Source organism: Saccostrea echinata, unplaced genomic scaffold (genome assembly GCF_033153115.1).
Source record: "Saccostrea echinata isolate AGI-Se365-2 ecotype Australia unplaced genomic scaffold, CSIRO_AGI_Sech_v1 ptg000009l, whole genome shotgun sequence".
NCBI lineage: Eukaryota > Metazoa > Mollusca > Bivalvia > Ostreida > Ostreidae > Saccostrea > Saccostrea echinata.
This window is the reverse complement of record NW_026889758.1, coordinates 37037488-37047500: the sequence shown is the minus strand read 5'-3', so window position 1 is coordinate 37047500 and position 10013 is coordinate 37037488. Positions and strand designations below refer to the sequence as shown.

The 10013-nt window shown below is 31.8% G+C and overlaps 1 protein-coding gene across 1 annotated transcript in view; it reads right to left on the bottom strand.

The window, feature by feature from the left end:
* The window catches only part of LOC133182321 (steroid hormone receptor ERR2-like), a 67704-nt gene extending 57981 nt beyond the window's left edge, over positions 1 to 9723 (bottom strand). Inside the window, exon 1 of the mRNA XM_061317120.1 lies at positions 9629 to 9723. The gene's annotated coding sequence lies outside the window, so the exon portion shown is untranslated. The remainder of the gene's footprint in view (positions 1 to 9628) is intronic.
* Positions 9724 to 10013: the final 290 nt, after the last annotated feature.

Below are 10013 nucleotides of genomic sequence, written 5' to 3'. Positions count from 1 at the left end.
ATTACTGAAATAGGGAATACTATCCAATTTTTGTTCCTCCCAGAAATACACCTTAATCAATATTCTCATAGATACACTTAATTTGTTCCAAGTTTATCCAGACTACCCTTAAAAATTAAGAAAAATTTGCTGTTTAACCCCAGTGCCTTTCTATGTTGAAAAGGTCAAGTGAGAGGGTTGAGACAATTAATGTACATACATGTATAATGCACATACATGTACTGTAAATATTGCTATTTTAGCATGTTTGCAATAAAATTGTCAATGAGTGTTTTCTGTGATACAAAGTTATTTATCATTAAAATGAGGAATTACAAACTTAAAGTAGGTATCTTCATGCAATGCCTATGAATTATTTATGCAAATTCCATTTTTCTCAATTGATTTTATTTCATTATAGTGTTTTAAATTTAGATATGCTTTTTTTTTAACATACAGTAAAACTCAGTTATAGCAAAGTTCTGAGGACCTGCAAATTTACTTTGCTTTATCTGTAATTCGTCATATCCATATAACGAATTTATTAAAGTATACATAGCAAATTCGCAATATAAATTTTCCTTCAAGATGACTACCAAATGTATTTAGGGAAGTATAAAATACAAACTTTACCTTGGGAGATCAAAAATTTTCGGACGAATTGAGTTTCAAATATGAAAACTTACAAAATTAATATCAGTTCAATGTTTTTAAAAAATTGAGATCTTTGAAAATTTGCCATAAAAGATGTACATTTGGTTGTTTTTATCTTCCAGTGGACACAAAATTAGTTCCTTATAACCCTAAATTTGCTATATCCGAGTTCATTATAGCTGTAAAATTTTACAAGGAATTGTTAAGAATTTTGCCGGGGATTGCAAGAAACTTTGCTATATCCATAAAATTGCTATATCCCTGTTCGTACTAAACGAGTTTTACTGTATATTACTCAACTTCACAAAATCATATATATATATATGTATACATATGAAAGAGTAGCATAAACAAAATTTTCTTTTCTTTGATAAAAAGATTAAAGGAGCTAGACCTCATGGCCAGTCAAAATCACATATATCTTTTTTTTTTTTTTTATAACATTTGTATCATAAATTGAAAGATTTAACAAAAATATTAGTATAGGGAATTTTTTTACAGACACAACTACAGTGCTGTAAAAGCAAGCAAAAAGTGTGAAATATAAGGTTGTATCTAACACATCCTTGCTATCATCCATGTCAAAGTCATGGAACTTTTACATTTTAAAATTTATGGTGTAAAGCTCATAAACATTTAATTGGATCATGCAAAGGTAATGAGTATATCCTGATTATCTTTTACGAAGATTGTATCAAAATCCTTGGTCTACTGACATTCCACATCTTGGCATTTGAGACCATGGTAACTTGTTCAACTTTTCTGCCCACATGTGCAATAATGAAGAAGGAGTGAAGCAAAATATTCATCCTGGGCCAGACAAAATTTTTTCCCCATAAAAGTAGGGTTTTTTTTAGGTTTTGAAACCTTTAATTTTCTGAAACCTAAGATTTTCAAGAATTGAACAAAATTTGCAGGGGCCATGAAAAAATTCCGTTTTTGTCAATTTTCCCATTTTTGCACCACTGTATCTCTTTAAATTTGTGATCAAATACAAGGCTTTATTTCCTGACAGAAAAATTCATAAAATACCAAAAAATGTCAAGAAAAAAATCTTTTTATTGAAGTAATTCTCGGTAAAGAAAACAGTTCCTGATAATACAAAAAAAAAGGAATTTGTGTTCGAATCAATTCCAAAATATCTGGCGATTTAAAAGTGCATTGTGCACAGGACAGCAAAAATGCATGAGGATAAAAGGTAGTATTGAATGACCTGAAGAATTAATCTATTAAAGCTTATAAAGCTTTTGGAATGAACTGACACACAGGTTTAGACATGATACCGTTTACGAGGGGCAAAAGAAAAACAGGTTGTACATTGACATTTTATAATGTTTTTAAAATCCCTAATCAAGGCTTAATATGATTAAATACTGGTATACGTCTGGAAAAATCTTGTCAAGGCCAGAGATTACCATCCAGAGAGGAACCTTGAAACAAAGAATACCCCAGGAGTACTACACACATCTGTAATCCTCTATTGAAGTTTAGAGCATGTATAATACAGAGCGCCAATCAGCCCCGAACACACAGGAGCTATGTAGTTGTTTGAACATTGTTATATTGATGAATGTAAGACTCTTTGAAGACAAATCTGATAGCCTTTGATTGGTATTGTAGTGCTGATCATGTTATCATGACGTTTTAATCTAACTAGTGTTTCCAGCTTTTATTGTGTTTTAATTGTAACAGTTCCTATTTATTATTAAGACAATGTCAAAAATCCACTGAAGTCATTTAGAGATAAGCATCTTAATAAGAAAGAACCTTACACATGGATGACAATAAAAAGCTGAAGTGTTCCACATATTTTGGCATTTAAAGAAAAAAATTATGCTAAATTAACATTTAAGAAATAAGGTATCATTTTAAAACTTTTTTTCGGGATGTAAATACAAGTTGGTCTTGTGATCAAATCCCACAAAGCCTGAAGAGCTTTATTTACATTTGAAACTGATTTACAAAGTTTATTATGTACTAAAGTTTTAACCCATAAAATGATTTTTTTCAAACCTCAACGGAATAGACTGAATGTGTTGAACTCCTCTACCACTTCTGAGGTCACTGTGAAATTACGTCAATCGTTTATGACTGAACAATGAATTTAAGGGCATGTGACAAACCTGTTTTTACACAGAATTAAACATGCCTTGTTAGATAGTGTTATGTAAGGGGAAACATTTACAAATGTAAATAATTCTCCTTCAACAATTGATTTTCCAGTTTCATAAAAAATAAGTGTATTGGTAATATGTATACAATATGCTTTGTGTATCAATTTCTATTGAGATGAGACTGTAGGAGAAGTACATGTAGCATTCTGAAGGGATTTCACAGAAATTTTTTTAGTAACCATGAAAACATTGTCCATCTTAATCAGAAACCAATATTTATAATTATGTATCTTGGCATAGTCTTTTTGTATGCAATGTTTTATTGAACTAAAATTGTAGGGGGAGTAGCATTATGAAAAATTGTTTACAGAGGGATATGTTGACAGACTGATTGATTGATAGCAAGTTGTTTAACGTCCCATTTGAGAATTTTTCAACTCATATATATAGAGACATCACCTGCTTTAGATGAAATTTCATAAATCTTGACCTATGCACGGCAGTAGCAGTGTGGGATCTTTATTGTGCCAATGCATACCTTGACATGAGACCTCAGTTTTTAATGTCTCATCCAAAAGACCCACGACTTTCACTTCTAGTGCTGGGCACTTGGAAAAGGAAACACTCCAACAGTCACTTAACCTATGTTAAATGTCTTAGGTTTGCCAGGAGTGAGAATTGAACCTCCTAATCATGAAGCGAGTGCCTTACCAATATATAAGTTCCGTTCTCCTGGTCTTTGGCCAGAAAAGAGCTGAAAATCAAGAATCACATGTACATGTAAATGTACAATTAAAAGTTAAAATTCCTACATCCCATTTAGAGTTTAGATATTACATGTATTTCAATTGTCACTTTGTGTAACATACTTAATTCTGACAAAAAAAAAAAACAAAAACAAAGTGAACATGCAATTTGAAACAGCTAGGTATGTTAAAATTACCATGAAATTTGCCCTCCAGATAATGTTGCATAAAGGAACTGAGCTCTTGTTACTCTTATTAAAATGCAAATCTGTAAATGAAGAAATTATGAAACACTGCTTGAAACACCATTACTTAGAATTACAATAGCCAAATTTGTAGCTTCAAAAAAGTTTTCCCTTCTCTCATACTTTATGCCCTCAAGCAAAACAGATGCATTTTTTATTTCATGAAGTGCGTATGTACACAGCCTGTCAGAATGCAGGTCGCTGATCTTCATATAAATACCTACACCAATATACAACAAAAACAAACGTCACTAGAATGAGGATGTATGAAAAACATATTCACATTTACGTAAAACTGAGGTATCTGCCAGAAATACCATGCTATAAAATAATCATAACTCTTATGTTAATATGTCATTCCTCTATCAAAGAATTCCAAATGATACACGTATACTGCATTTGAATTAAAACAAAAAAGAACTGCTGTAATTTTCAGCAAGAAATCACTAAAGATGACATCTCTAAATCGTGAAGTATTTACAAAATCACAATTAGATAAAATGAAAACTTCACTGTTGTGATATTGTGTTCAGAGTTTTTTTTCCCACTGTTCCTGCCCATGAAACATAACTATTGAGGCAAAGGTATACCATTACAATTCATATGCCAATAATGCGATTCCCAAATTGAAAGTTGCATACAACTTGGCATTCAAAAAACTGCATCTTAATTTACATCTGTAAATAGGTGGATAGCTCTGATAGGTTACCCTCAATAGAGGGCAGTGCCTGACCATTCATAAATTTCATGGTCAAATTTGTAGTCCTTAGATCTACTCAAAAGACAGTTTTAAAAAGATCTTTTGCTAATTTCTTTAGTGCAATTAAAAGATGATTATAAAAATAGGTATTTTAAAAACCAGAGGCCCATAGGCCACAACACTCATCTGCCATGATTTGACCAAACTTATATCTACACTACCTGAGGATGCTTCCATATCAATATGACTAATCATGGCTTTGCTGCTCTTGAGAAAAAGTTTTTTTTAAAGATTTTTTCCAATATATTCTTATGAAAACCTATGATTCCCCATTGTGGCCCCATCCAACCCCAGGAGTTATGATTTGAACTAACTTGAATCTACACTAGATGTAATGAAGGTTTCACATAAGTTTCAACTTTTTTGGCCCAGTGGTTTTGAGAAGAATATTTTTAAAAGATGCCACCAAATTTTCATTAATTCTTAATTATCTCCCCTTGAAAGAGGGCATGGCCCTTCATTTGAACAATCTTGAGTCCCCTTTTCCCAAGGATGCTCTGTGGCAACTTTGGTTGAAATTGATCAAGTTATTCTGAAGAAGGAGTGGAAAATGTGAAAAGTCTACAAACGGACTGATGGACGACAGACAAACTGTGATCAGAAAAGCTCACTTGAGCTTATTCAACTCAGGTGAGCTAAAAAGGAGAGAGAGAGAAAAATATGCTTTTTTATACATGTTCTTCATAATATTGAAGTCAAATGTAAAGGCAAAATTAAACTCTATTAGTGTCATACGAAATTTAATCATCTAAACCTGCTTTGTGTTATATTGCATTGGATAAGATAAATGGTCATAAACAAGTTTCATTACAAGTCTAAATGTCAAAGGTCAATTCCAATAACAGTATTCAAAATACCTCATCCTGAAGACTTCTTTATATATAAGAAAATAACAGTCAGGATCATTCTTAAAAAAGTGCTTTAATATGTCCAATTTACCAGTGACAAGGTATTAAAGAAAAATAATGAGCGCACTAAGCTGAAATTTTCAGCAAATGTTTATTCATCATATTTAAGTGCATCTTAATTTTTTTGATAAAAAATAAAGATTTTATTATGCTTGAATGTGCACAGGGTAATGGTCCTACGGCGCACGATAAAAAAACCAGGGTTTCATTAGCGAATACACGAGTATTATTTTGATATAAAAGTATTATATAGATAAGGTTGGGGTAAAAATTATCCTATTTTTAATCCACTATCTATTATTTCGTCTTCTGTAAAATATCAAGGCATTTGCTTAATTTTTGGCAGTTTACCGAGCATTTGAAATGGGAAAGTGGTAAACGCAACACACGAAAAATGGTGACTTTTGGTGACATTACGGTGCACCGGAGAGCAGTTCAATTTGATTTAGATGTAGTAATGACACCCTAAGAAACTTTAAATGACTACAGAAAAATAAAAAATATCACTAGATCTTTAGTATACAAATGAAATGGAAGTTTTCTTAGCGGAAGCTTTTTGATCGGGTCCCCGGGTAGAACAAAACATACGGACAAACAGCTACTGGCATAGCAAAAGACGCTGTCACTGTAGACCGTCAATATAAGAAAGCCTATTTAGTTGAATGATAGTGAGAGTACTGTCCATAACTTACTAATAAATATGTAGAAGGTCCCATGTGTGTGCGAGATTGGTTCCTCGACTGTTATGGAGGAATATAGGGAAAATCAAGTATGCATGTGCATCAATGAAATCCCCGAATTTAAGTGGGGCTTATATATCCAACTTTTATTTAGCAAAGAGAAAACGTGACGCCGCTTTAGACGCTTTGACGTTGTCATCCGTGCGCCGTAAGGCGATACCACACATAACATAAAGTCTCATATTTTATTTATTTGAGCAGATTTCTATTTGAAATTTGCTATGTATATTGATGAAAAATGTACTAAAAAGTAGTGAAAGTTTTAGAACGTGATGATTATTTTTCAATCTAGACAACTTGTCCACGATTTTACCGGACAACCCTCATAAATCAAGATTGATGGTGGAATTGAAAAAAAAAACATATATGAATTTAGAATATTCTAAATTCATGTGTACCTTTTGTGTGATATAAGAAGATAATTATCAAAATAGATCAACATAAACATAAATTTTTTTGCTTACAAATTTATGAGAAGGTCATGCAAGGTCAACCTACTGATCCCATCATTAAACATCTGATTTATACTTTTCAAAATGTTTGAAGATTACTGTTTGAAAGATCTTACTCCCTCTACAAAGCTGGGCATCAATCAACATTCTGTTCGAAAAACAAAATCCATGCAATTACTTGTGGTGTAATCATGTTTTACTAGAAAATAATTTAGTAGTAAATTCCTTCTTTTACAACTTTTTTCCCCACCATTTTTGCAACTCAATTTCGATTTTCTCATCAAAATAGGGAAAAAAGGCATGATTTACTATATTTTAATGCCATCTCAGTCATTGCTAGAGTTATCTTGTGATTGCATGTAACACTAATACTAACATTTTATTTTATAAACTGTTCACAATTACAAACTACAGTTGAACTTCAGTATCTCGAACATTGATATCTTGAATACCATGGATATATATCTCAAAGTGATTTGGAAGTCCCAAACACTTTTAAAAGTATTTTACCCTGGATATCTTGAATCCTCTGATATCTTGAAGTTTTTCCTAGGCCCCATCGAGTTCAAGATAATGAGCTTTAATGGACTGTATATACTTTAATAATTAATACTTTTACAGTCAGAATCCCACATGGCTCCTAAGAAATACATCCAATGCAACCCTGTCAGGCATTTAACAAAATAGTACCAGTACTCCATACCTTTTTAATTTCAAACTCAAAGAAAGCATAGTAAATGTGACAATTATTGTGTACATGTATAGCCAAATTTTGGAATTCATGAAGGAAAAGATCCCTGAACTCTTCATGCAATGACATATTTTCTTATGAACCACTCTACAGCTCATCTTAGTGTAAGAGAGATAACTCTTACTACTGCAAGTTGAAATGGCACTTGACTATTTGCATCCATACCTCTGTTCCCATGCATGTATTAAACATTATACATGCATTTACACATTATAAATAGATCAATATATATTAAATAATTGCATGTAGTTAAGGGTAACACTGCCAAGAAAACCATCGTCAACCTTGGTTGACAATGGTTTTCAAGGGCTGAAGATTTTTAATGTTATCCTCAACTACATGCATTTATTTATTTTCAAATAGTAGTCAAATACAAATTTACAACAGTGAACAGTCAACATTTTTTTAATATCACCCGTCATCAAGCAATGTTGACTGTTGCAATGTCCTAACACATTGAAGGGCGTGGTTTTATTACTTGGAGAGTAATTGTGTTTTTTAAACAAATGTTTCTTGAGAAATCAGATTCAAGTAATTTACATGAAAGTATTATATTATTGCATGGAACCCCCATGTTGTGTACTTGCATGGATATGATTTTTATCCCACAAGTTGCTGAAGTTGGGTATTCTTCCTCAGAGTCTTCATTAAAAGGATGAAAAACACCAATAGGATAAAATCACATGCACATACCCAATTTCAAAACATGAGGATCTATGGAGTAGTCTTTTAATCATAATATACAGAGGAAAACACATGTGCAATTTAAATATCATTTTGACAAGAGGTGCACTTGTCAATTGCAAAAATTTTATGAGAACTGACTATTTCAATATCTATCTTGTAGTTCTTATATATAGTCTGTCTTTAGAAAATATAAGAAAATATAAACATTTAAAATTCAAACCTCAAAATATGATGATTTAAAATAAAATGGAAATTTAAACCATTGATATTACCAAGTTTCAAAAATACCATAATTAATATTTCTATGTACAGTACAGTTCACATTTTAATCATATAATACATGTTTAGCTCCTTTTTGATAATATTCGGTCGGTAGCAATATCGCTAGAACTTGTTCAAGTATTATAGGGGTGGGACTTCATTTGTCAAACCGGTGTACGCCGAATGCGCCGCTTGACCTTTGGTAACCCGGCTTGTTACTTCATTTGACCGGGGAAGGTTCGCCGGCGTATGCCGATCTCGCCGGTTTGAAATGACCGGCGACGGATTCACTGGTCTTAGAAATATGGCGGGAAGATTAAACAACTGTTAAAATGCAGATACTTTTTACCAATTCGGCATGTTCTTAAATTGTTTACATTTCTTGAACAAACTTCCATTCATTTATTTAAAATCTGCTGTTATTTTCAAAATTAAAATTTTTCACGAGGTCCATGATTTTTTTATTACATTAAATTTACCTTTTTTTTCCGCTAAGACATAATGTAAAAAGTGATAGATTATAATTAATTGATTATTTAATTATTTAGTATAATTATTTTTTGTTTTCGCCAGTTTACTTCATTTGCCACTTAGCCGTTTTACGCCAGTCATATGACCGGCGCAATTCAGCGTACGCTGATCTGTAACAAATGAAGTCGGCACAGGGTGAATGATGCATTGGTACACTTCACCCTATTCCCTACGTTTTCTAGTATTAATAAAATATTGTAATATTTTTGAAAAACCTGTTGAAATTCAAATATAAAATTGTAACCTGTAATCTAGAAAAGTTTTTTTTTTTTTTTTTTTTAAATTTTAACGATATGTACATCAAGTAATACAAGTATACCAAAATGGACCTTAGACTTTCTCCATGCATTTGGGTTCTCTGGGCTTCCATGCATTTGGTGCATTTAGGGGCTGGATATATCGACACACACCATAGAATCTTATCAAACCCTCCTCTTCTATTTAGTTTTTTATACCAAGTACTAAACAAATTATTTCATATGTTTTGAAGGGGTTGTTTACCCTCTCTTTTTAATACTAACAGATGGGGAAGCTGATTTCTAAAGACAGTTTGTAAATTTTTTTTTTAGATGTTTTCATAATTAAAATAATTAATTTAGTGTAATACAAATTGATTAGAAGTCTAAAAATGAGTTAAGTAATATTTCCTGTAAAATTACATCAAATATTTGATAATTTTTCATTTTTATCTTGCTCCGTGATGCTATAAATAGCCTTCACCATGTGGCTTCCACGTTGCACTCCCTTCTAGGTTTTTTTCATATCACACTTGTATAAAATAGGATAAACTTGTTAATTACCTTCAATATATTCATCACACCTGATATTTCTTAGACGAAACTGATGAGCAACTGCAATATTGTCGAGAAATATACACTACAACTGCGTTGCTGACTGCTTCCGAAAAGGTCAGAGTTCATTTGCATACATGAATAATTTGAACCCCGAATCCGAGATTTTTTTCAAATCCATTGATAATTTTAATTGAAAAAAAAATTGTTAAACTATATTCAAACATTCATATGAACTTCTTTATTTGTTTTTAATAAAACGAATTAGACCATGAAATAAATTACGAAAAAAATTACGACACCTTCGACCACTTGTTGGCTAAGTTCCTGTGGTTACAATGTAAACACATTTGCCATACTTTGCCATTTGGCTTGGATGATAATAATGATTTAA